The sequence below is a fragment of the Poecilia reticulata genome, linkage group LG2 (assembly GCF_000633615.1).
Source record: "Poecilia reticulata strain Guanapo linkage group LG2, Guppy_female_1.0+MT, whole genome shotgun sequence".
Taxonomy (NCBI): Eukaryota; Metazoa; Chordata; class Actinopteri; order Cyprinodontiformes; family Poeciliidae; genus Poecilia; species Poecilia reticulata.
Window position 1 is genome coordinate 2,342,839 of NC_024332.1, and position 1,562 is coordinate 2,344,400.

Below are 1,562 nucleotides of genomic sequence, written 5' to 3' on the forward strand. Positions count from 1 at the left end.
TATATATATATATTTAACAAATTATGGCACTTTTGGCTCTCCATTAAGGTGATCATCTCCTTTTATGAATGTACAAAACATGAAGACGACAGGAAAATACTATTCCTTTTTTTAAATGGTGTGCCAATTGTTGAAGATATTCAGACATGCAGATGAGCATGACCAATTAACGTCACTCAGAAGCTTATGCTGCAAAAGTTCATGTAGCTCCAATAACAGTTATGTGGTTCCTTTTTGTGTGTGTGTGTGTGTGTCAATGAACATAGCCTGCTTTTGGGTGAGAGGAAGAAGATGAAAAAAAGAGTTAAATTTGGGGAGGGGAGGGTTTGTACCATCATATTTTTTCAACAACTGCGCAAAGAAGTGTTTCTGATTACTCATTGGATCTGTGTAAAGAGGTAGGCAAACACGCATTAGGATAGGGTGCTTGTTTTCTTTTTAATGTGAAAAAAAAAAGAGTATTCCTCCACACAAAATAGCTTCTGGCTGTGATTCACTCTCATCATATTGTGAGCTTTTGTAAAGCCATCTTAATCCTGTCCGAATACGAGAACTGTAACGGGCTGTATTTACTGCAAAACAGGCCGTAGTCAGGGGAAGGGGGGGTTGGACACGTACACTTACATGTAGGTGACTAGTCAATGCAAGATGCCTTCTTTAAAGTCAGCATTTTTGAAAACTTGAGATACTCCTCCTTTGGGCTGCATGGATTTCTTTCCCCTTCCCCTTTTTTTTTCCTTTTTTTTTATTTTTATTTTGTGCAGGCATATGACTGAGTAGCTGTTTTGATCAGCTCAGCTGCCGTGGCAGGGGCCCGGGGTCCTCTGAGGGGGGGAATTGACAGCTTGACCTGAATTACTTTAGATGAGACAGAGTTTTTCAAAGTCCAAATGCTCCCAGCATATTTTGCTTCTAAAATTTCATTAGGCATACAATGTTAATTATTAAAAGACGTATTTAGATGTATTTAGGCTTATTTCTATTGAGCAAAGATATGCCAAATTGAAGTAAACTTTCTACCCAATTTGGTTCTAATCCTCCTGCTGTGCCACAGCCTTGGTGTGGATTTGCAGACTTGATGAAAAATGGATGTCTTTCCCTAAATTTGACTCCCCTTTTTTCCTTTTACTAAATACACAACTACCCAGCGGCTTGATTTCAACATCTCAAATTTACTAGTGTGTTTTGTTTTTTTTAGATATATATATATATATATATATAAATATATTTTGGTCCAGCCACCTGATTTGTCCCTTTCTTTCTAGATTTCCCTGTGCAGCCACATTGGGATTGGAGGTTTTGGGGTCGTTGCATTGTGGGGAAACCATGACTCTATACTGTGGGGTATTAACTGTGCCACAGAACCACTGATGATAATGATTTGTCATGATTTTCAAACGCTGTGTTTCAAAGTTACATTTATATGCTTTGCGATATTTGACCTGCTTATATTTTGTTAAATAAAGTGTGGTTGAGGTTGAGTAAAAAAGGACACAATGTTTGCTTTTGGTAGTTTTTCATTGCAATGACTTGACTTGCCTATGAATTTCTGTGGTTTTTTT